Genomic DNA, 26,413 nt, shown 5'->3' on the forward strand with positions numbered 1-26,413 from the left:
ATGACTTTCATGAAGAAGAAGCTTCATTCTGCTCTGAAGGCAGGAATGTACTGGAGAGGATGATTGTGAAGATGCAAATTCAGGCCACTGCAGAAAGTTTTTTAAAAAGCAAACCCAAACAGGGGACCAAACCCTGAAAACAGGGGACAAGACTCAAAGAGTGAGTTGAGAAACAGAGCTTGAGTCCTCTACTGCTGTGACTCCAAGAGCGGAAAGGAGCCACATACACAATCAATTTCCCCACTGAAAAATTTCGGAAAACTCTAACAAAATGCCATAGACTGCCACTACCTTCGGCACAGTGCAGTCAAAAACGATTTCTCAGCCTCGGTGGTGACATGGGTCTAGAGCTGAGGATGGATGGAGTAGCCTATAAATCTGAGTTTCTCAACCATAGTGCACAGTACAATCATAAGAGGAGACTTTGTTAAACAGTGGCTGGAGGGAGTGGGGCATTATTGTTTAATGACTACAGAGTTTCAGTTTGGAATGAGTTCAAGGTTTATTTGGGGTCAGTGAGTCCATGTACCTTCAAAGATAGTCAAGTAGCGTATGGAAAGTGCTAAAGGAATTCAAGGGAAGAATGATTACCAAAGGATGATGTATATAGTAAAACATCAGAGTGAAGGTCGCCTTTGAGCTGTGCTTTGAAGATAGGGTAGCATTTAGATAAAAGATGAAGAAAGGAGAAGACATTTTAAATAGGAGAAATGACTAAGAGGAGAGGAAACATATGTGTCATGTGGGGAACCTGAGCTTAAAGAACAGAAGGCTCCTTTGTGGAGCAGTACAAGGAAAGGTTGAAAATAAGATTGGTGGTAAGTCTGTGAGAAGATAGAATTTCAGGCTGAAGAATGTGATCTTATTCTGAAATCAGAAGACAGCTATTAAAAAATATTGTGGGGTAGTGTTTGTAGGTAAATGATATTTTAGAAAGGTTCATTAGCATTGTTGTGGAGTTTCACTGCAGGTGGAGGGATCCATATGGTGAAAGGACCATAGCAATTGTGGACTCCTAAGGCAGTGGGGGCCTTGACTAGGTGGAAATGGTGACATGAAAGCATAAGAACAGATTCGAGACACATAGGAAATCTGGGTAAGATGGTGTATGGTGATGAATGTATGCTAGTTAAAAGTAAAATATGACATTTGCCCTATTAAAGGAAAGATCAAAGCAGGAAAATATCATTAAAGACCTTATCCTCTTCCTACATGCACAAGTTTTTCGTTTTTATGACCCAGTGTGTTCATTTTAAAGGCTGTTTAAAAGCAGATCTGTTTCTTGCATACTGAGCCAGAAAGTGGTGTTGGTTCACTTTTCCTACCCTGTTCTCTCCTCATGGCCAGCTCTTGGGCCAATTAGGTGATCATTATTAACCTCTAAACATCAGTTTCTTAATCAATAAAATGAGCTCAGTAATACCAGTTCTACCTATCATGCAAGGGTATTATGAGAATCAAATTAGATTAAATTGCATTCAAAAGTATTTATTGCTCATCTAAGCTCTATGTGTGAGCTTTCCTGTGGCTCAGATGGTAAAGAAACTGCCTGCAGTGCAGAAGACCCAGGTTTGATCCCTGGGTGGGAAGATCCTTGGAGAAGGGAATGGCTACCCACTTCAGTATTCTTGCCTGGAGAATCCCATGGACAGTGGAGCCTAGTGGGCTACAGGGCTACAGTCCATGGCATCACTAAGGGTTGGACATGACAAGCGAGCAACACTCACTTTTCACTTTTCAAGCTCTGTGTTAGATACAACAGAGATGTAAAGATAGATGAGACAAAGTCTGCAAGGATTCAGGTAAATGAAGGTGAATATCTGGAGGATAAACTCAAGAACGGTTTCATGAAAGAGGAAACATTTGAGATAAAGCATCTATAAGTAGAGAATGGAGAATAAGGGGAAAGTAACCCATCCATCCATCCATCCATCTATCTATTCAGCATTTTGAGGGGATCCTCCCCTGTGACAGATCACAGAGAGAAATAATACTCTGCCCTTGTGTAACTCAGAATCTAGGAAGGCGTTAGTCCAGAGCACAAGAGGGTTGAACAGAAGATGACTAATTCAGTATTGAACAAATTAAGACAGTGGATGTAAACTGCATAAAAATCTAAAGTGCAAAAAACCTAAGATGAATGCAGTAGCAAAATATAGAGTGTGAAAGGTAGGGATTGGCATAGTCAATAAAGCAGAAATAGATGTTTTTCTGGAACTCTCTTGCTTTTTCGATGATCCATCGGATATTGCCAATTTGATCTCTGGTTCCTCTGCCTTTTCTAAAACCAGCTTGAACATCTGGAAGTTCACGGTTCACGTATTGCTGAAGCCTGGCTTGGAGAATTTTGAGCATTACTTTACTAGCATGTGAGATGAGTGCAATTGTGTGGTAGTTTGAGCATTCTTTGGCATTGCCTTTCTTTGGGATTGGAACGAAAACTGACCTCTTCCAGACCTGTGGCCACTGCTGAGTTTTCCAAATTTGCTGGCATATCGAGTGCAGCACTTTCACACGCCTACATCCCTGCTAACTCAGAATCCCTAATGATTCCCTTCCAATCTACAGCTTAAGTATGGCACCCTATAAAAATGCATGGAAAAGCATATAAAAAAGCACTGGCCTAGGGGATCAGGAATTCTCCCAACTATTCCTTCCTGCCCTCAGCTCTGAGCCTTCTTGTTCGGGTCCAAAGTATCGCAGCATTTGTCTTGTTGCCATACAGTTGGATTTTGTATTGTCTGGCTGGTATCTTCAGAATGATCTCTCAGTCAGATGGACTCCCATTCCACTTCATCTTTGCTAATGGATGTGTTTATTGAATAGCTCTGGACTTCTGCATATGAGTTCCAATTTTCCCCTACACTGACTTTCAACTTTGGTGTAATTATCCCCTACCCACCCTGTTGTTTATAGCCTCTGTCCAACCTCTTGGTTTGTTTTTTTTTTCAGAGGCAACAGGGTGTAGTAATAAAATGAATACTAGACTTGGAATCAGAAGACTAAGTTTTAACTCTCAGGCCTATTTTTTCCCAATCATAGAAACCCTGGAAATCCACTTAAGCTCTTTGAATTTTAGTTTTCTTACCTTTTATGTGTATGATGCTAATGCCTGCCAATTCATGTCTAGTTGTGAGGATCAAATGAGATAATGTGCGTTAAAGAACATGACAGACTACTTTTACCCTGGAAGGTGTATTTTTGGCTTTGAAGAGCCAGATGAACTATAGGGGAATGTCTGGTTGGGCCATTTAAAATGGCTGTTCTCTTGCTCTCTATACATCTCTGCTGACCAGTTCCTGCTTCTCTCACAGTTATTGAGCCCTCTTAATCATAAGGCTTGATCAGTAACTGCCTATAGGCTTACCCCTGCCCAACTACTCGTTTCCCTGGTAACTGATAAGCCAACCTAATGTCAATTGCCCCTATGAATTGTCACCTCCTTCTCCCCCAACTAGTGAAGATTGCTGCCATGTCCTGACTGTTGTCTGCTGTACACAGTGGGGGTGTTGCTCTAGGACCCTTTTTTCTTGGATGTGTAAGATCTCCCTATCCAAAAAAAACACTGATATCTTGGTCAGCGTCTCCAGGCTCTTTTTTTTGGTTTTGACACTGGACAGCTACAAGGCCTGTAGGCTTGTGGCGTGTAGCCCAACAGGAAGGTAAAAAGGAAAGGATGCTGGAGCTAGTGACCTTTCTCTTCATGTGTTGGATTCCCATACCCATTTCTCTACTGAAGCACTTTGTTTCTAGAATTATCCTCTTTCTCCTACATCATTAGTTTTTCCTTCTCTATGGAATAATTCTGATCAACATGCAAACATGCTGTAATAGCTCACACCTATACATCACAACAGCAAACCTAGACCTAATGCTCCCCCATCTGGTGTGAATTTTCTGCTCCTCTTTGTGGTGTTTGTCTCCTCCTCCTCTTTATTTAACCTACTGTTAGTTACAGTACTCTGAAAAGTGGATACCCCAATGGGATCAGATGGGTAAGAGATTTATTGTGGGAATCATCTGTGAAAGGGAAGAGCCATTAGACAATTTTTTTGATGTGATGCCTATATCAGAAAGGAGAAGGGGAAGGAAGGAGAATTAGGAAGAACCTCAGACTGCAGTTCAGTTCTAAGAAAGTTTTGGTGAGGCTAATAGCAAATTCCTAAACTAAAGTTACCTATTAGAGAAATCCTGTCTCTCACAGGAATGGACCTTCACTAACACCGCTCTGGGTTCAATCACTGGCTAGGGGATGCAGGCAGAAAGCTTGGTCTGAGCACAGATCCAGTGATGGATTTACAGGGGCTGCACAAGGGGCTGTCAGTCAGCTGTGCTCCCTGCAGTCGCAGATCTGAGTCACACACTTTCAAAGCTGCCACATATTACAATCAGGCTTTTGTCCCTGCTCCTCCTTTGAAACCACTGTTATTGAAATCACTGATTCCGTCTTGCCAAATCCACTGGCAGCCCTCATATTCAGTTTTCATATTGTTCAACTCCTCAGCAGCATTTGACACAGCTGATTACTTGACTCTTCCTAAAATACTTCTAGAAAGCCACACACTCCTAGTTTTCCTCTTACTTTCACTGACAGAGTAATGGTCTTTGTTGATTTTTTTTTTTTTCTTTTAAAAATGCCCTAGGACTCAGTTCTCAGCCTCTTCTCTACTCTGCTCCTTTGGTTATCTCTTCCAGCTGTGTGATTTTCAATACTGTCTATACAATGATGTCTCCTAAATCCATATCTCCAATCAAAAACTCTCCCTGAACTCCAGAATTGAAGATTTATATGTATACTGGAAAGCTATTTGAGATCCTCTTGATTGTCTAACAGGAATATCAAACTTAAAGTGTGCAAAATACAACTTTTTATCTTGTGGTGAGAATAATTACATATAGTTGGAAAGAGCAGAATGCTGGAGACCAGTTAGAAGGCTATTATAATAATCCAGGTGAGATTCAGGTAAGAGACGATGCTGGCTTGAACAAGTGGTGTGGGGACTTTGCAGATGTGATTAGGCCACAGATCTTGATATGGGGGACTATATTGGATTATTAAGGCCCTTAAAATCAGGCAACATTTCTCAACTGAGGTCAGAGAGAGACTATGATGATGGAAGAATGGTTAGGGAAGTTGGTATTACTGGTTTTGAGGATGAAGGAAAGGGGTTATGAGTTAAGGAATGAAGGTACCCTCTGGAAGATGGAAAATGCCAGGAAGTAGATTCTTCCCTAGGACTTCCAGAAAGGAACATACCCCCACCAACACCTTTATTTTAGCCCATGCTATGTCAGATTTCTGAACTACTCAACTGTAAGATAAGAAATTTGTTGTTTTAAACCACTAAGTTGTGGTACTTTGTTACAACAGCAATAGGAAATTAATTCAGCATGTGTGTACTGGTCCTTTATTAAAAGCAGGTATGGACTTTAAAGGGATTCTTAGGTGGCTCAGTGGGTATAAAAATCCGCCTGCAATGCAGGAGATGCAGGAAATGCAGGTTCGATCCCTGGGTCGGGAAGATCCCCTATAGGAGGGCATGGCAACCCACTCCAGTATTCTTGCCTGGAGAATCCCATGGACAGAGGAACCTGGGGTCATAAGGAGCCAGATATGACTGAAGTGACTAAGCATGCAAGCATGCATGGATATTAAATGAAGTTAAGAATTGCAATTATTACTGAATATGGATATGCATAATTACCTCATTCCCTTTAGCTCATTTCTTAAGTATGGGGCTCCTCCTCCCCTCCAGGCTTCCCCCTCCTTTTTAAATTTTAAATGTTTATTTGAGGGAACATCAAATGAAATCAGGTAGCACAGAACTGGAAGTGGTTAAGAGTGCTGTGCTGTCAGGAGCTCAGGAAAGAACTTTTTATAGGAAAAAAAAGCAAAAGCAAAGCAAAGTAATTATTGATTGACTTAGCTTAATGCCTGGTTGGCTATTTGTGATTGACTGTCCTTAGTGTTTTGATTTTGTAGCCTTGAGGCATTTACAGGTTTAAATTTTGCTTTGCTTACATAGGCTGTCTTGGCATTAGAGGCCATTCAATCCAGTGGCCTCCATGTTTAACTAAGTAAACAATCTCTGCCTTTTGATCATCCTTTCATACATGAGAAATAGATGTATTTAAATGCCATAAATTTAGTATTAATACCACTCTCAGTCACCATCAGAGTTAAGTACCTCTCCTCTCATTATGAAACTCTTGTTACGATGTCAGCTATGTGGAAGAATTACTTTAGCTGTTCGTCTCATTGTTCCTCCTGTTTCTGTTTCTCCAAGTGCAGTGAGACCAACTGATGTACTGCTGATGGCTGTGCACATGCCTTTAAGACCTTTGAGAGGATGCAGTGCACCAGGGAGACTACAATGATAACTATTAGGAGAATAATACCAAGAGACTGAAGTATATCCTTAGGTAGGGCCCCCACAAACCAAACTTAGGTAGGTGTTAGGTGTGTACCTGCTCAGTTGTGTCAGACTCTTTGTGACCCCATGCCAGGCTCCTCTGTCCATGAATTTTCCAGGCAGGAATACTGGAGTGGGTTGCCATTTCCCACTTTTTAGGGGATCTTGCCAACCCAGGTGTCAAACCCAAGTCTCTTGTGTCTCCTGCGTTGGCAGGAGGATTCTTTATCATTGAGCCCCACCTGGGAAGCCTTGAGCCAAACTGGTTGGTATCAAATAAATCAAAGAATGTATCTGAAGGGGCATCAGTCTGTTTTTGGCTAAAAACAGACTGTATCACTTGTATTTGCTACAATTCCGGATGTACAATTCCAGGTACAGCAGGCAAAACTTGTGATGGGACAGACTCCTCCTTGTTTAGCCAATTAACGATTTAAATCAATTCTAATATTTAAAAGCCACCTTAGCACGAAAATCTCAGGACTTTTTTTATGTATCTATGACCTCAGTGGTAGATTCAGTTGCTAGAGATAAGGAGCATTGTCTTCCTGTGCATTAATGGAGGAAAAGCAAAAGGAATAAAGATTTCATGGGGAAACCTGTCCATTTCTAGAAACCATTTGTTTTGAGGGAAAGCACTTAGGCAGTTATTTGAGTTGTGAGCTGAATTAGCAAGTTTTTCCCTTGAAATATCATATTTGCTTGAAAGTAAAAACTGATAAAAGACAACTATGATTAGTCATAACTTGCATTTTTGGTGGACGTTTTCTCAAATGAATGAAGTTAGCCTGTCATATTTTCAGGCAGAAAATATTTGTTCCCAACAATAAAATTTGAGCTTTCAACCCAAAAGTGAAAATTTAGAAGATTTGTATTTACCACCATGAACTTGACAGCTTTCTCATATTTAAAGATTTTCTGATGAGATTTGTGATGATGGTAATTGATGTGATTTTTGATATCGTATACTAACTATGTCAGCCTTTGGAAAATCTATATAACTCAGTGAACTAATATTCTCCAAAAGATCAGTGCATGATGTTTAAAAGCATGCGTGGGAGGAATTCCCTGGTAGTCCAGTGGTTAGATCTCAGTGTTTTCACTGCTGAGGCCCTGGTTCAATCCCTGGTAGGGGAACTAAGATCCTGCAAGCCAAGGGGTGTGACCAAAAATAAATGAATAAAATAAAAATAAAAACATACATTGGGTTAAAAATTCATTCAGAGCTTAAGATAAATGAATAGACTCTAATGGAACAGTATAAATATTCACTTGCATGGTTTCAAATTCCATCCTGTAACTAACATTTAAGAAACTATTAATTGTCAAGTTTTGGCATAGTATCAAAGAATATCCACAATTATCTGAAAAGGGTAAATAGGGCAATACTTATTTTTTTCAGCTTAAAAAAAGCAGATATGGACATTAAGTTAAGTTAAGAATTGTAAATATTTCTGAATAAGGGTATTCTAATTTCTGAATTGAGACCAAATTTTGTTTAAAATGATAGTTTATCATGGAGAGAAAAAGACACTAAATCAGGGTGAAAAATGATATGACTCAAAGAGCAGATGACCACATTGTAGAACATGAGGATACTTAGAATGTTTTAATTACAAAACTCAAGATAGCTATAGCCAAGTAGAATAGAGGGTGCTTAATAGTGTTACACAGGGTCCAATATAGATTCCATGACTTCTTTATTTTTAATTGTTGAATTATAGTTGGTTTACAACGTTGTGCCAATCTTTGTACAACAAACTGACTCAGTTACACACATATAGACATTCTTTTTTTTCTTAATATTCTTTTCTATTTTGTATCACAGGATATTGAGTATAGTTCTCTGTGCTATACAGTAGGACCTTGTTATTTATCCACTCTATATATAATAGTTTACAGCTGCTAATCCCACACTCCTAGTCTGTCTGTACCCCACTCCCCTCCTCCTTAGCAACTACAAGTGATTCCATGACTTCTTTACAGCGCTTAATCCTTTTATAAATTAAGCTTGGCCAAGAAGTTACTCTTTTAACCAGAAGCTAAGATGAGACAGAGGCAGAATGCCAAGCAGAGAAGCAGATATGGATTGTACTGAGTGGAAACTTCTACAGAGGCAAAGAAACCATTCTTCTTACAAAGTTCCAAGTGGCATTTTAGAGAAAGGAGAATGTTGAGAGAGAGTTACTGTGAAAATCCCCAGTGGGGCCAGAAATTTTTCTGATGGCAGCCATGGAAAGAGGGGTATTAAAAACCATTGTTTTTAAGCATCGAGCCAAAGTTCACTGAGCTATATCTGGTTGTTTGCATGGAGAGAGAATGAATAATATATGCAAATTCCATGCTTAAAGTCCCCTTGTTTAGAAGTCTGGCCTGCTCGATTTTGTCTCCCTAATCTACTTAGGCAAAGACCTTTTCTTTTTGTTTTAATATCAAATAGGCTTTAGCATGGGCAGGTCTGATGAGACTTTGCCATTGGTGGAGGCTTAACAGGCATCAGGAGATTTTAAGTAAATTTCATTAGAAGGCTACAATGTCAACCTCATGAAAGATTATATTTTTAAAAATGTAAGGGGTCAGGATATCCCTCCACTTTGCTAGAGCAGTAACCTAGAAATATTCTGCAGGGATTACCTGTAGGTTTCTGTTTTCCCTCCACAGTCTCCTTCCAGTCATGAGCAAGCCACCTAAACTCAGAGCCTGGAGTGCTCAGACAAGTGAAGTTTTCCACCTTACATCAAAAAGCAGATAAGAGTATGGCTAAATATAATTATTGTTTGGACACTGGATTTGATAGAAAATAAAAGGGCATATTAATCACTTTTGACCAGTTTCTGTTTTTTTGTTTGTTTGTTTTTAGAATCCAGAATTTCTATCTTATTTATAAAGAAATTAAAATATGACTTATCCCAAAGAAGGGAAGTATTCCTAATTTGGAAGACTCTGAAACAAATAGAAAGAAACTTCCTTAAGTTCAATGCAATTAAAAAGCAGATATAGTTGGAACTTTATGAAGACTTCTGTCAAAAGTACAAATTTTTGAGTGTTTGTATGTGACTAAACAAAAGAATTATTTGAAATCTTAAAAGATTTCCTGCACAGAAACTCGCTTCTGACTATGGCTGTCTTGGGAATTTGGATAGGGAGAGACTTAGAAGAAAGTGGATTGGTAAAAGAAGTGACCCAGGTAGGATACTTCTTTTAGCCACTCTTGGATACAAGGATTCACAAATTCCTCAGAAAAGATAATAGATGTAAACCACAGAATCACATATTTCTAGAATTCTCTCTTTCTAGTTAGTGATTTCACATTTTAAAATTCAAAAAGTACAAGAGTAGACAATAAGTTCAATTTAACTCTTATCCAGTCATGTAGTTCTCCTTCTCAGAGGTAACTAATATTACCAATATCTTATACATCTTTCAATGTATATATAAACAAATGTACATACAGTTTTTATACAAATGATAATTTCCCATATACTCTGAAGCTTATTTTTTTCGCTAAATTATATCTTGGAATTAATTCTGTGTCAATAATAATTTTACACATCTTTTTTCAGCAGCATAGTATTCCATTGCATGGTTGTATCATGATTTATTTAATCAACTCCACATTGATTTAATGAGTAGTTAAATGTTAATAGTAGTTAATGAGTGTTATTTTATACATATGTAAGTAATGTATAAGATAAATTCCCACAGGTAGAATTGCTGATCCTGAGTCTGTGTTTTTGTAATTTTGATAAATGTTGCTAAATGTTACATAGAGGCTATATTAATTTGTTTTCCTATCAGCAATATATTAAAATGGCTCTTTAACACACTCATTAATGCAGTAGTACCCAGCTTTGTGATCTTTTCCAATCTGTGGGGTTAACCGTGATATTTCAGTTTAATTTTATTTTGCCTTTCTCATTATGAAATTAAACATTTTTTCATATGTCTTAGAGCCATTTATGTTTCCTTTTATGTAAACTGTTCAAATTATTTGCCCATTTATCCCCATTTATCTATTGGTTTATCTGAAGGGTTTTTTTTTTTTTAATTTTACTTTTTCTTTTTATTCATTTCTCTTTAGGACAAAATGAATCTGAAGTTCCTGCCATAATGAAAGAATATATTTAATTGGTCAACATTTGATTTGGACAAATCAGCCCATAGCTTATATCCAGGTAAGTGGTTGAAGTTTGTTTTGAAAGTTGTTGAAGTGGTTCAGTGAGGTTACTTTTTGCATTGTTGCTACTGGATGCAGGAAGTGATATTTACATGTAAGAAGAGGCTTGAGCTCCCTTTTTGCAGCTAGTTCAGCCACTAAACTTAAAAATAATGCTTAATAAATGAGTGAGGACTACTGAAAATAACGATGGGGATGAGCTTTGAAAATGTATGTAATATACATTTTCTAGAAATTGGAAAATGGAATACCTCTCCCTTTCTCATATTCCCCCAAAAATCTAGAAATCTTTGGTAATACAACTTTCATACACCCGGAAGTTTATAAATATCTCGTTTCCACTCCATTTCCTTATTTTCTACATTATAATTTACTCATTTCCGTAAGTGCCACCTACTAAGGTGTTCTCCATCCTGGCAGAAGTGAGGGGTGGTTTATGATTGGTCTAATGGGGGACCCTATGTCTGAAAGGATAGCCCTAACATTTCAGCATGTGAGCAGTCCAGGCTGGGCAAATTGCCAGTCGAGTCTTTCAGAACAGCGATAACTTTTGTTAATATATACCTTGTGATTTATTTAAATGTTTTCACAATTCTTTTCGTAGTTGTTTTTCTATGTTACATGTTCTCTAGTAACATACTGACGTGTATTAGCCCTGACCATTTTCTCATTGCCAGAAAAATATGACTTTCTAACTACTCATATTGTCTAATCTCATCTTTGTGGGAAGATTTTAAACAACTGCTTCAATATATTTAATATTTGCAGAGCTATTTAAGCTTTAATTTCTTCTTCAGTCGAATCTCATATGATACATTTATTTTTAATTTAATTTATTTTCAAGAAACTTTCCATGTGATCTAAGTCATTAAAATTGCTAGCAAGTAGCTCTTGTGTCTATAGTTTTTTTTTTTTAAAAAAAAGATCCTTTCTAAATTAAAAATGGCACTTTGTAATATGAATTGTAGGTATTTCCCCACCATTTCCACAGCATGAATGAATATTAAATATTATTTGTTGCCCCTATATTTGAATAACAATTTGGATGATATAAACTTCTTGGCTCACAGTTTCTTTCCTTGATAATTTTAGAGGCATTTCTTCAGTCTTTTGGAATTGGATATTATTGTGGAGAACTCTGATGTCAGTCTGTTTTGTTTTTACCTTTCATAGATGACTCATTATTTTTACCTGATTGTCCCAAAGATTATTTCTTTATTGTCACAGATTAGCAACTGTATCAGGATATATCTGTGTTGACCACTATGTGTCATATTTTTCTAAGACCTGACATTCTCTTTCAAAATGAACATTTCTTCAATAATTCAAATATTTTTTCTGATCCATGATGTAGGGATATTAGGTAAGTGTATCTTGGGTCTCACTTGTTTGTCTTCACTATATATCATTTTATATTTAATCATTTTAAATTGTATTTATTTTCATCCATATTGTTTGCTTTTCTCTATTAAGCCCTGCATTCCTTTTTGCATTCTCATCAATATCTGGTCTGTCCTGGTCTTCTTCTAATCTTTACTCCATTTCTGATATTTTTACTATTCTTTTTTTTTGCTGCATTGCACTGCACATGGGATTTTAGTTCCCCAATTATGAATTAAACCCTTAACCTCTGCAGTGGAGGAGTGGAGTCTTAAACACTGGACTGTCAGGGAAGTCTCTATCGTATTTTTAAAGCCACTATTCCTCCTAGAGATCTTCCAAATCCTATTTCATTCATTTTGTTCTCTGTCTTCATGAATCTTGTATCTCTGCCTTTTGCTCTTTGTTAATTAAAACAATAATGTGGTAAAATATACATAATATTTACCATTTTAACCACTTTTTTTTGAAAAAGTACATATATTTTTATTTATTTATTTGGCTTCCTCAGTTCTTAGTCGCAACAGGCAGGATCTTTGTTGCATCATGTAGGATCTTTTGTTGTGGTGTGCTGGCACTCTAGTTGTGGTGTGTGGGCTCAGTAGTTGCGGCACCCAGGCTTAGTTGCAATGCAGCATGTGGGATCTTAGTTCCCTCCAGGGATTGAACCTGTGTCCCCTGCAATACAAGGCAAATTCTTAACCACTGGGCCACCAGCGAAGTCCCTTAACCACTTTATGTACATTCACATTATTGTGCAACCGTCAACATCATTCATCTCCAGAATTTTTTGTCTTCCCCAGCAGAAACTCTGTGCTCATTCATCACTAACTCCTCAGTCCTAACCCCCTCCCTCAGCCCCCACCATTCTACTTTCCATCTCTATGAATTAGACTATCATTGGTACTTCATGTAAGTGGAATTATAAAATATTTTTCTTTCTGTGAGTGACTTTTTTGCTTAGCTAGCTGTCTTCAAGATTCATCCATGTTGTAGCTTATGTTATAATTCCTTCCTTTCTTTTTTTTTAAAGACTTTTTCTTTTTTTGGGCAGTTTTTGGTTCCTGCTACTGCTGCTTCTAAGTCGCTTCAGTCGTGTCCAACTCTGGGCGACCCCATAGACGGCAGCCCACCAGGCTCCCCCATCCCTGGGATTCTCCAGGCAAGAACACTGGAGTGGGTTGCCATTGCCTTCTCCATTTTGGTTCCTAGCAAAGTTAAAAGGAAGACACAGAGATTTCCCACATATTCCTTGTCCCCACACATGTATAACCTTCCCCATTATCAACATCCCCAACTAGTGGTACATTGTTTCAATTGATGAACATACATTGACACATCATAATTACTTTTTTACATTTGGGTTCACTCAGTTTTATACAGGGCTTCCCTGATAGCTCAGTTGGTAAAGAATCTGTCTGCAATGCAGGAGACCCTGGTGTGATTCCTGGGTTGGGAAAATCTGCTGGAGAAGGGATAGGCTTCTCACTCCAGTATTATTGGGCTTCCCTTGTGGCTCAGCTGGTAAAGAATCCACCTGCAATGTGGAAGACCTGGGTTTGATCCCTGGGTTGGGAAGATCCCCTGGAAAAGGGAAAAGCTACCCACTCCAATATTCTGGCCTGGGTCTCAAAGAGTTGGACGCAACTTTCACTTTTTGGTTTCATACATTCTATGGGTTTGGACAACTGTGTAATAACACGTATCCATCATTATGGTATCATACAGAGTATTCTTACTGCCCTAAAAATCATCTGTGCTCTGCTTATGCATCCTCTTTCCTGGTGGCTGAGATGGTAAAGAATCTGCCTGCAATGTGGGAGACCCAGGTTTGATCTCTGGGTGGGGAAGTTTCCCTGGAGAAGGGATTGTTAGCCACACCAGTATTCATGCCTGGAGAATGCCATGGAGAGAGGAGCCTGGCAGGCTACAGTCCATGGGGTCATGAAGAGTCAGACATGACTGAGCAACTAACACTTTCAAGGTGTTTATTCTAGAATGTCATATACTTGGAATGATACAGTCAGTTCAGTCGCTCAGTTGTGTCTGACTCTTTGTGACCCCATGGACTACAGCACACCAGGCTTCCCTGTCCTTCACGTCTCCCAGAGTTGACTCAAACTCATGTCCATCAAGTTGGTGATGCCATCCAACCATCTCATTTTCTGTCATACCCTTCTCCTCCTGCCTTCAATTTTTCCCATTATCAGGGTCTTTTCTAGTGAGTCAATTCTTCACATCAGGTGGCCAAAGTATTGGAGCTTCAGCTTCAGCATCAGTCCTTCCAATGAATATTCACTTCTGATTTCCTTTAGGATTAACTGGTTTGATCTCCTTGCAGTCCAAGGGGAATTATATAATATGTAGCCTTTAAGTTGGCTTCCTTCACTTCAGTCAGTCAGTCAGTTCAGTCACTCAGTCGTGTCCGACTCTTTGCGACCCCATGGACTGCAGCATGCCAGGCCTCCCTGTCCATCACCAACTCCCAGAGTTTACTCAAGCTCATGTCCATTGAGTCGGTGATGTCCTCCAACCATCTCATCCTCTGTCGTCCCCTTCTCCTCTCACCTTCAATCTTTCCCAGCATCAGGGTCTTTTCAAATGAGTCATCTCTTCGCATCAGGTGGCCAAAGTATTGGAGTTTCAGCTTCAACATCAATCCTTCCCTTAGTAATATGCATTTAAGTTTCCTCCATTTCCTTTTATGGCTTGATAGCTCACTTCTTTTTAGTGCTGAATAATATTCCTTTGTCAGTATGTACTACAGTTTATTTAACCATTCACCTACTGAGTTACATCTTGGTTTCTTCTAAAGTTCTTACAGTTATTAGCACAGCTACTATAAATATTCTTGTGCAGGTTTTTGTGTAGACGTATGTTTTCATTTCATTTGAGTAAATACCAAGGAACACAATTGCTGGATTGTTTAGTTTTATAAGAAACTGTCAAACTATCTTCCAAAGTGGTCATACCATTTTGCTTTCCAATTAGCAAATAAATGAGAATTCCTTTTGCTCCACATTCTTGCCAACACTTGGTGTCATCAGTGTTCTGGATTTTGACCATTCTAATAGGTTTGTAGTGGTATCTCATTGTTTTAATTTGCATTCCTCAGTGACATCTGATGTGATGAATCTTTTCATATGCATATTTGCCATCTGTGTATCTTCTTTGGTGATGGGTCTGTTAAGGTATTTGGCACATTTTAAAATCAGATTATTTTCCAATTGTTGAGGTTTAAGAGTCTTTTGTGTATTTGATATAACAGTTCTTTATCAGATATGTCTTTTGAAAATATTTTTCACTTGGTCTGTGACTTGTCTTCTTACTCTCTTGATATTGTCTTTCATAGAGCCGAAGTTTTAAATTTTAATGAAATTTAGTTTATCAATTGTTTCTTTCATCAATTGTGCCTTTGTTGTATTTGAAAGGAGATCATCCTGCCCAAGGTTATCTAGGGTTGCGCCTAGATGTATCTTAGTAAAAATAGTATCTTCTATTTTTATATCAATTTCATAGTTTTGCATTTTACATGTAGGTATATGATTCATTTTGAATTAATGTTTGGTAATCTTTGTTTAGATTCATGGTTTTCAAATGGAAGTCCAGTGGTCCCAACACCATTTGTTGAAATGGTGTTGACTACTTTTCTCCATTGTATTGTCTTTGTTCCTTTGTCAAAGATCAGTTGACTGTATTTATGTATGTTTACTTCTGGGCTCTTTATTCTGTTCTATTGAACTACTTGTTGATTCTTTCACCATTGCTGTTGCTTTATAGTAATTCTTGAAATCTGGTAGTTTCAGTGTTCCAACTTTGTTCTTCTTCAATATTGTGATGACTACCCTGAATTTTCTGTCTCTCCATATGAACATAAGGACCCATTTGTCAACATCCAGAAACTAATTTGCTGTGATTTTGATTGGGATTTCACTGGATCATAGATGAAGTTGGGAAGAGCTGATATTTTGACAGTATTGAGTCTTCCTCAATGTTGAACATGGATTATTTCTCTATTTATTTAGTTTTTCTTTGAATTTTATTCATGAGAGTTTTTAATAGTTGACTTCAAGTAGATCTTATACCTATTTTATTAGTTTTATACCTAAGTATTTTGCTTTTTGGAGTGCTAGTGTAAATAGTATTGTGTTTTTAATTTCCAATTCCACTTATTCATTGCTAGTGTATAGAAAAGCAGTTGACTTTTGTATATTAATTTTGTATCTCACAACCTTGTTGTAGTCATTCCTTAGTTCCAGAAGTTTTTTTTATCGCTTCTTTTGGATTTTCTTCATAGACAATTATGTCACCTGCAAAAAAAAGACCGTTTTATTTCTTCCTTCCCAATCTGTATATTTGAATTTTTTCTTACCTTACTGCATTAAGTAGATTTTCCAATATAATGTTGAAAAGAGGTAGTAAGAGGGCACATCCTTGCCTTCTTCCTGAACTGAGTAGGAAAACCTCATTTCTTACCATTAAGTATGTTAGCTGTAGGTTTCTTGGTAGATATTCTTTAGCATATTGAGGAAGTTCCCTTCCTCTCTATTTCTCTCTTCCTGAGTTTTTATTATGAATGGGTATGGGATTTTGCAAAATGTTTTTTCTGCATCTATTGATATGATTCTATGATTTCTGTTTTTTAGCCTGTTCATATGATGTTACATTAATTAACTTTCAAAAGCTGTACCTGCTTTACATACCTGGGATAAATCCCACTTGGTCATGGTATATATACTTTTTATAAATTGTTGGATTTATTCACTAATATTTTGTTGAAGATTTTCACTTGATATTCATAAGAGTTATTGGGTTATAGTTTTCTTTTATTGTAATGTCTGTGTCTGGTTTTGATTAGGGTAATGCTGGCCTCATAGAATGAGATAGGAAGTAGTCCTTCTGCTTCTATTGTCTAAAAAGGATTGTAGAGAATTGGCATAATATCTGGCTTAAATGTTTGGTGTATTTCACCAGTTAACCCATCTGGGCCTGGTGCTTTCTGTTTTGGAACATTAATTACTGATTCGTTCTTTCATAAATATAGGCCAGTTCAGATATATTTCTTCTTGTGTGAATTTTTACAGATTGCGTCTGTCAAGAAATTGATCTATTTCACTTAGGTTATCAAATTTGTGGGCAAAGAGTTATTCACATTTCTTTTTTGGAGGGTTTATTTATTTATTTTAAATTTACTTATTTTTTAATTGAAGAATAATTGCTTTATAGAATTTTGTTGTTTTCTGTCAAACCTCAACATGAATCAGCCATAGGTGTACATATGTCCCCTCCCTCTTGAACCTCCTTCCCATCTACCTCCCCATCCCTCCCCTCCAGGTTGATGCAGAGCCCCTGTTTGAGTTCCCTGAGACATACAGCAAATTATCATTGGCTATCTATTTTACATATAATAATGTAAGTTTCCATGTTATCCTCTCCTCCCCTCTCCCCCATGTACATAAGTCTGTTCTCTATGCCTGTTTCTCCATTGCTGCCCTGCAGATAAATTCTTCAGTACCATCTTTCTAGATTCCATATATATGTGTTAGTATACAATATTTATCTCTCTCTGTCTGACTTACTTCACTCTGCATAATAGGCTCTAGGTTCATCCACCTCATCAGAACTGACTCAGTCATGTTCCTTTTTATGGCTGAGTAATATTCCATTGTGTATATGTACCACAACTTCTTTATGCATTCATCTGTCGATGGACATCTAGGTTGCTTCCATGTTCTAGCTATTGTAAATAGTGCTGCAATGAACATTGGGGTACATGTGTCTTTTTCAATTTTGATTTCCTCAGCGTATATGCCTAGGAGTGGGATTCCTGGGTCATATGGTGGTTTTATTCCTAGTTTTTTAAGGAATCTCCATACTGTCTTCCATAGTGGCTGTATCAATTTACATTCCCACCAACAGTGCAAGAGGGTTCCCTTTTCTCCACACCCTCTCCAGCATTTATTGTTTGTAGGCTTTTTGATGATGGCCATTCTGACCAATATGAGGTGATATCTCATTGTAATTTTGATTTACATTTCTCTAATAATACGCGAAGTTGAACAACTTTTCATGTGTTTGTTAGCCATCTGTATGTCTTCTTTTGTCTGTTTAGGTCTTTTTCCCACTTTTTGATTGGGTTGTTTGTTTTTCTGGTATTAAGTCATATGAGGTGCTTGTATATTTTGGAAATTAATCCTTTGTCAGTTGTTTCATTTGCTATTATTTTCCCCCATTTTGAGGGCTGTCTTTTCACCCTGTTTATAGTTTCCTTTATTGTGCAAAAGCTGTTAAATTTAATTAGGTCTCACTTGTTTGCCTTTGTTTTTATTTCCATTACTTTAGGAGGTGGGTCATAGAGGATCTTGCTTTGATTTATGCCATCGAGTGTTCTGCCTGTTTTCCTCTGAGTTTTATAGTTTCTGGCCTTACATTTAGGTCTTTAATCCATTTTGGGTTTAGCTTTGTGTATGGTGTTAGGAAGTGTTCTAATTTCATTCTTTTACATGTAGCTGTCCAGTTTTTCCAGCACCATTTATTGAAGAGGCTGTCTTTGCCTCATTGTGTATTCTTGCCTCCTTTGTCAAAAATAAGGTACCCATAGGTGCATGGGTTTATTTTTGGGCTTTCTATTTTGTTCCATTGGTCTATATTTCTGTTTTTGTGCCAGTACCATACTGTCTTGATGACTGAAGCTCTGTAGTATAGTCTGAGGTCTGAAAGATTGATTGCTCCAGTTCCATTCTTCTTTCTCAAGACTGCTTTGTCTGTTTGGGGTCTTTTGTATTTCCGTATGAATTGTGAAATTTTTTGTTTTAGTTTTGTGAAAAATGCCATTGGTAATCTGATAGAGGTCACACTGAATCTGTAGATTGCATGTGGTTGTATAATCATCTTCACAATATTGATTCTTCCTACTCAGGAACATGGAATATCTCTCCATCTGTTCATGTTATCTTTGATTTCTTTCATTAGTGTCTTATAATTTTCTGTGTACAATTCTTTTGTCTCCTTAGGTAAGTTTATTCCTAGATATTTAATTCTTTTTGTTGCAGTGGTGAATGGGATTGATTCCTTAATTTCTCTTTCTGATTTGTCATTGTTAGTATATAGAAATGCAAGTGATTTCTGTGTATTGATTTTGTATCCTGCAACCTTGCTAAACTCACTGATTAGCTCTAGTAATTTTCTGATACTATCTTTAGGGTTTTCTATGTCATCTGCAGACAGTGAGAGCTTTACTTCTTCTTTTCCAATCTGGATCCTTTTATTTCTTTTTCTTGTCTGATTGGTGTAGCTAGGACTTCCAGAACTATGTTGAATAATAGTTGTGAAAGTGGACACCCTTGTCTTGTTCCTGATCTTAGGGGGAATGCTTTCAGTTTTTCACCATTGAGAATAATGTTTGATGTAGACTTATCATATATGGCTTTTACTATGTTGAGGTAGGTTCCTTTTATGCCCATTTTTTGAAGAGTTTTAATCATAAATGGGTGCTGAATTTTGTCAAAGGCGTTTTCTGCATCTATTGAGATTATCATGTGGTTTTTATCTTTCAATTTTTTAATATGGTGTATCACATTGATTGATTTGTGTATATTGAAGAATCCTTGCATCCCTGAAATAAACCCAACTTGACAATTTGATCATGGTGTATGAGCTTTTTGATGTGTTGCTGAATTCTATTTGCTAAAATTTTGTTGAGGATTTTTGCATCTATGTTCATCAGTGACATTGGCCTGTAGTTTTCTTTTTTTGTATTGTCTTTGTCTGGTTTTGGTATCAGGGTGATGGTGGCCTCATAGAATGAGTTTGGAAGTGTTCCTTCCTCTGCAATTTTTTGAAAGAGTTATAAAAGGATAGGCATTAGCGCTTCTCTAAATGTTTGATAGAATTCTCTTGTGAAGCCATCTGGTTCTGGGCTTTTGTTTTTTGGGAGATTTTTGATCGCAGCTTCAATTTCAGTGCTTGTAATTGGGTTGTTCATAGTTTCTATTTCTTCCTGGTTCAGTCTTGGAAGCTTGAACTTTTCTAGATGGAACTTTTCTGTCCATTTCTTCCATGTTATCAATTTTATTGCCATATAGTTGTTCATAATAGTCTCTTATAATCCTTTGTATTTCTTCATTGTCTGTTGTAACCTCTCCTTTTTCATTTCTAATTTTGTTTGATTCTTCTAATTTTGATCTAATTTTGATTTGATTCTTTTTTTCTTGATGAGTTTGACTAAAAGTTTGTCAACTTTGTTTATTTTCTCAAAGAACTAGCTTTTAGTTTTATTAATCTTTACTATTGTTTCTTTCATCTCTTTTTCATTTATTTCTGCTCTGATCTTTATGATTTCTTTCCTTCTGCTAATTTTGTGTTTTTTTTTCATTCTTCTTTTTCCAGTTGTTTTAGGTGTAAAGTTAGGTTGTCTATTGGATGTTTTTCTTGTTTCTTCAGATAGGATTATATTGCTATGATCTTCCCTCTTAGAACTGCTTTTGCTGCATCCCATAGGTTTTGAGTTGTAGCATTTTCATTGTCATTTGTTTCTAGGAATTTTTTGATTTTCCATTTGATTTCTCCAGCAACCTGTTCATTATTTAGAAATGTATTGTTTATTCTCCATGTTTTTGTGTTTTTTACATTTTTTTCTTGTAATTGATGTATGGTTTCATAGCCTTGTGGTCAGAAAAGATGCTTGATACAATTTCAGTTTTCTTAAATATACTGAGGTTTGATTTGTGACCAAAGATGTGGCCTATCCTGGAGAATATTCCATGTGCACTTGAGAAGGTGTATTCTTCTGCATTTGGATGGAAGTCCTGAACTTATCAATGAGATCCATCTTGTCTAATATATCATTTAAGACTTGTGTTTCCTTATTAAGTTTAAGTTTTGATGATCTGTCCGTTGGTGTGAGTGGGATGTTAAAGTCTCCTACTATTAGTGTGTTACTGTCAATTTCTCCTTTTATGTCTTTTAGTGTTTATCATACGTATTGAGGTGCTCCTATGTTGGGTGCATAGATATTTACAATAGTTATGTCTTCTTCTTGGATTGATCCCTTGATCATTATGTAGTGTCCTTCCTTATCTCTTGTAATATACTTTAAGGTCATATACTTATATGAGGATTGCTACTCCCGCTTTCATTTGCTTTCCATTTGCATGGAATATATTTTTTCATCCTCTCACTTTCAGTCTATATATGTCTTTAGGTCTGAAGTGGGTTTCTTGTAGGCAGCAAATATATGGGTCTTGTTTTTATATCCATTCAGTCAGCCTGTGTCTTTAGGTTGAAGCATTTAATCCATTTACAAGTAAGGTAATTATTGATATATATGTTCTTATTGCCATTTTCTCAATTGTTTGGGGTTTGTTTTTGTAGATCTTTTTCTTCCCTTGTATTTCCTGACTATATAAGTCCGTTTAACATTTAGTGTAAAGCTGGTTTGGTGGTACTGAATTCTCTTAACTTTTGCTTGTCTGTAATGCTTTTGATTTCTCCATCAATTTTGAATGAGATCCTTGCCAAGTAGAGTAATCTTGGTTGTAGATTTTTCCCTTTCAGTACTTTAAATATATTCTGCCATCCCCTTCTGGCCTGCAGAATTTCTGCTGCAAGATCAGCTGTTAAACGATGGGGTTTCCCTTGTATGTTACTTGTTGCTTTTTCCTTGATGCTTTCAATATTCTTTCTTTGTGTTTAATCTTTGTTAGTTTGATTAGTATGTGTCTTGGTGTGTTTCTCCTTGGGTTTATCCTGTATGGGACTCTTTGCACCTCTTGGACTTGATTTACTATTTTCTTTTCCATGTTGGGGAAATTTTCAACTATAATCTCTTCAAAAATTTTCTCATACCCTTTCTTTTTCTCTTATTCTTCTGGGACTCATATAACTCAAATGTTGGTACATTTAATATTGCCCCAGAGGTCTCAGACTGTCCTCAGTTCTTTTCATTCTTTTTACTTTATTCTTCTCTTCAGCAGTTATTTTCACCATTTTATCTTCCAGCTCACTGATCTGTTCTTCTTCAGATATTCTGCTATTGATTTCTTCTAGAGTATTTTTAATTTCAATAATTGTGTTGTTTGTCTCTGTGTGCTTATTTTTAATTTTTCTAGGTCTTTGTTAATTGATTCTTGCATTTTCTCCATTCTATTTGCAAGGTTTTTGATCATCTTTACTATCATTATTCTGAATTCTTTTTCAGGTAGTTTGCTTATTTCCTCTTCATTTATTTGGACTTGTGTGTTTCTAGTTTGTTCCTTTATTTGTGCAGTATTGCTCTGCCTTTTCATTATTTTTTTTAACTTATTGTGTTTGAGGTCTCCTTTTCCCTGGCTTCAAGGTTGAATTCTTTCTTCCTTTTGATTTCTGCCCTTGTAAATTTGGTCCAGTGATTTGTGTAAGCTTCATGTAGGGTGAGATTTGTGCTTGCGTTCTGGTGGGAGGAGGTGAGTTTTTTTGTTTTTTTTTCTCCCTTTGATGGGCAGGGCTGAGTGAGGTGGTAATCCTGTCTGCTGATGATTGGGTTTATATTTTTGTCTTGTTTGTTGTTTGGATGAGGCTTCCTGTACAGGGTGCTACTGGCAGTTGGGTGATGCTGCGTCATGTATACAAGTGGTTGCCTTTGTGGGAGTTCTCACTATTTAATAATCCCTAGGGTTAGGAGTTCTCTGGTAGTCTAGTGTCTTGGAGTCAGCACTCCCACTCCAAAGGCTCAGGCTTGATCTCTGTCCAGGAATGGAGATTCCACAGGTGGTTTGTTATGGCATTAAATGTGATTAAAACAAATACCCAAAAAGGAGAAACCAAAGATGAACCCCAGACAAATGGCAATTACAAAATCAGGAAAATAATAATTAAAATAATGGATATGCACATATACATATATACACATAAGCAAAATCAAAACAGTCCAACAAAAATAAAGTACAATAGATTGACCTGGCAAACAAAGGAAACCAAAAATGATATCCACCAGTTAAGAACAAAACTAACTAAAAGCACAAACTGGAAAACAAAACTAAATCAAGATGCCAACTGGGGAATAAAGCAATGAAAACAAAACTAACAAATATGGTAAGAAATAGAAAGGGAAGAAAGAAAAGTTAGAATAGAAATACAAAGTTAAATAGAGATAGATAAAGAAGATTTACATATATCAAAGATTAACTGCAAGGGGGAAAGGACAGTAGGAAAACCAAACAAAGAAATAAATGTAGAAACAATAATAAGTTTTAAAATTTTTTAAATTTAAATTAAAAAAATAAAAGAAAAAGGAAGAAAAAAAAGGAAAACTCCACAGAACTGAAGAAGGCCAATGGAGAGGCAGAGGTTTACAACAGCAATAAAAAGTTATTGTAAAAAAAACTCAAAAACTTAAATAGATTTCATAATGCTATCACATTTCTTTTATTGTCTCTTTAATGTCCGTGGAATCTGTAGTGATGTCCCCTCTTTTATTTCTGAAATTAGTTATTTGTGGCCTCTCTTTTTCTTTGTTAGCTTGGCTAGGGAATTATTACTTATCTTTTCAAAGAACCAGCTTTAGACATAATTGATTTTCTTTCTCTTCCTTTTAAGGCTTTTAAATATATTGTATGTATATCTGGATTCTTGTTTTACAGATTAATTGCTTTATTAACTGTTTAAGTCCATGGCAAATATTTGATCAAATTTTTCATCTGTTTCATGAAAATACTGCCTTGATCGGTATTCATTGGCATTTGTTTTCTTGTTCCTTTTCTCTTTTCTTGTGATACTTTTATATAGATTCTAGAATGTTTATTTTTGATTTCTCATGTGGACTAAGTGGGATTTTCCTTGATTGGCTATTTGCAAATGTTTCATATGTTAGGGAGGCTAAAATTGTGTCCAAGTCTTCCAGCATTCTCTGTAGAGCCCATAGTTTAAGTGTGAGAGTCCATTTAACTGTTACCTCTCCCTGGCCAAAAAAATAGACAGCTTGTAAGACTCATAGCATTCAGAATTTTTTCTAACCTGCTGCCTCACCAATAGACTGTTTCTTAAAATATGGCTCATCCTATTAGTCGTTGTTGAGTCCTGTTAGCTCTGCTTCTCAGAATCAAACTAGTACATGGATGCTTCTGTCACTATTCCACACACCTTGTCCCAGTTAGGACATGTGAGGATTTTGGTTCTTCATCTTGGGCATGCTCCTCATCTTGGGGTAGTGCCAGATCTCTCAGGGATTTGCATTCACAGGCATCCCCTTCTGCTTCCTCTCACATCCTGTTTGATCTTCACTGTTTGGCATCCCTTCAGTCTATTTGTGGTTTAGGATTTCATATGCATCCTAGCTTGTATTTATCTCTCATTCTTCCTCAGTGTGATTTCCTAGAGGAGAAAGAGGAAATGACAGCTTTATTCCACTGTTTTCAAACTGAAAATCTGTATCCAATTCTTCTGTAGTTTAGGATCAATCATTCTCAAGTAAATGCTTTACTGGGTTTGTGAACTTCCAAGTTAAAGAACACTTTCATGTATTCTTATGGATTTTTGAAGCAAGGAAACCCAGCTCACATTTGCAATTGAGAGCATTATGTTGAGAAGGCAAAACAGGAAGCACCACTCACAGAAGGAGATCTGAAGTTGATAATTTCTACTTGTGTATGTTATATGCAACATCTTTATGTCTTTTGATTCTATGATCAGGACCATTGATGTCTTTTCTATCACCCAATCATTCCCATAAGTTTCAGATTTGAAGGAAAACAGCTGTTCTTAACTGATACTGAGATTGTAATCTAAGAACTCCTGTTCCTTCAGCTAAAGACACTCATCATGCAGTCCTGCAAGTCAGTTTTTTATGTCTGTGGGTCTACTACAGGGCTGCTTTACTATAGAAAAAATAGCTTAGATTCAGGAAGGGTCTGAAATATACCTGTGGTCTATATACACTGTGAAATTTCATTGCATGTGCTTAATCGCTCAGTCATGTCCAACTCTTTGCAACTCCATGGACTATTGCCTGCCAGGTTCCTCTGTCCATGGAATTCTCTAGGCAAAAATACTGGAGTGGATAGCCATTCCTTTCTCCAGAGGATCTTCCCAACCCAGGGATCGAACCTGGGTCTTCTGAATTGCAAACAGATTCTTTATTTTCTGAGCCACCAGGGAAGCCCTGAAATTTTATTAATAACAATTTATTCCTTTGTGTTATTATGGCCTCTTTTAAAATGCCTATATTTCTTTGAAAATAAGTAAGTTTTCATTATCATCTTTGTGTAAATTACATTTTTAAAAATATTGTTTTTAGAGGAAGGAACCCTGGTAAAGGAAACAGAGGAAATGGACATTAAGGAACACCCAAGATAAACATTGGAACACCAAGATAAACATTGCCACTTAACAATTTGATCTTGCTGGACTTGTGTAAAAAAGAATGCAAGTCAAGTTGTTTGTTACTCATATTTTATTAATAGTTAAAATTATATAAACATACTTGTATGCCAACCAAACCTAAACTTTAATATACGAGCACTTTCTGGTGAGAAGGCAAAATCTTTTTAAATGTCTATAAGTAAATTCTTGCTTTCCTTCCTGATTTTATGAAATTTTTAAGGCTTGCATTCCACATAAGTCCGTTGACTTTATTGTTCTTTTTGGAGCATACCTCTGCTCTATTCACGCTTGGCTGCTGTTCTTTTTATATCTTATAAAGCACTATTGGCCATACCTCACAAGTTTAAATTCAGTCAAAAAGAATACCACCTTAGGATTTTGAAATATCAACTGCACTTATGTTATATACAGAGTGATGTTAGGATTAGATTTAAACTTTCCTGTACCATGGCTGGCATGGAGAGTTGTTGCTCTAAGTCAGAATTATCAATCCTTTCATTTTTAGAAATGAGTTTTAAAAACATGTTGACAGGGAAATGTGGACATTCAATATGATCTAAGCCCAGCAAGGATTCTAATGTAAAAATACATTTTGTGAATTGGAAACTATCTCCTGACAGAAATGTGGCTTTGATTGACATTCTCATAAGGGTATAATAGGATCATCCATATATTATGTATAAATTTACCATCATTTCCATAGCCACAGAGAACACATTGTTACTTCTCAAAAGTACTCTTAATCCCTTGGCTTAAACAACTGTTGTTATACTGCCAAGACAGCCATTTCAATTTCTTATCCCATAAACAGAAGCACTTAGACAAAAATACTTGCCATAAGAAGATATTTCGAAAGGCATTTCATTAATAGTGGTGGCTTTGGAAATGATTATTTAATAGAAGTTATGCCCATACTGAATATTGTGTTTGAGAACTCCTTTATTCAGTCATCATTCACCTAACTGAGAAATTTTCCAGAATTCAATTTTTTTTCTTCTTGTCTATCTTTTAGTCATTCCATTTTAATACTAATTTCAAGAAAAAGTGAAATGATAATAGGCAAAAAATGGAAAAAAGTCAAATGTGT

At 36.6% G+C, this 26,413-nt stretch overlaps 1 protein-coding gene across 9 annotated transcripts in view; it reads left to right on the forward strand.

Moving 5' to 3' along the window:
• ZNF280D (zinc finger protein 280D) overlaps nt 1–26,413 on the forward strand; it is a 329,643-nt gene that overhangs the window by 123,576 nt on the left and 179,654 nt on the right. For all 9 annotated transcript variants that reach the window (XR_014059466.1, XM_081510173.1, XM_081510163.1 and 6 more), the window contains one exon: nt 10,495–10,588. The gene's annotated coding sequence lies outside the window, so the exon portion shown is untranslated. The remainder of the gene's footprint in view (nt 1–10,494; nt 10,589–26,413) is intronic.

This window comes from Giraffa tippelskirchi, chromosome 7 (genome assembly GCF_054371585.1).
Source record: "Giraffa tippelskirchi isolate mGirTip1 chromosome 7, T2T-mGirTip1v1.2.pri, whole genome shotgun sequence".
NCBI classification, from domain to species: Eukaryota; Metazoa; Chordata; class Mammalia; order Artiodactyla; family Giraffidae; genus Giraffa; species Giraffa tippelskirchi.